Source organism: Sapajus apella, unplaced genomic scaffold (genome assembly GCF_009761245.1).
Source record: "Sapajus apella isolate SASKATOON/1434 unplaced genomic scaffold, GSC_monkey_1.0 scaffold29, whole genome shotgun sequence".
Classification (NCBI taxonomy): Eukaryota; Metazoa; Chordata; class Mammalia; order Primates; family Cebidae; genus Sapajus; species Sapajus apella.
In genome coordinates, this window is record NW_022436969.1 from 8,164,092 (window position 1) to 8,164,417 (window position 326).

Below are 326 nucleotides of genomic sequence, written 5' to 3' on the forward strand. Positions count from 1 at the left end.
ATAGGAAGTTCTTGCTATATATATATATATAAAGAACTATATATATGGTGTATATATATGTATATATATTTCAAATATATATATATATTCCAAATATATATATATTATCTTTCACTGGAGAACACTAACTAATACACATTGTTAAGGTTTAGTACACATTGTTAAATGTGTAAATGTAACACACATTTACATTCCATAGGTATAAATTCAGTGACTTGTATAAAGATTAATTCTAAAATTTTAAAAGCTAAAATCAGGCACGGTGGGATGCACCTATAGTCTCAACTACTTGGGAGGCTGAGGCAGGAGAATTACTTGAGCCCGGG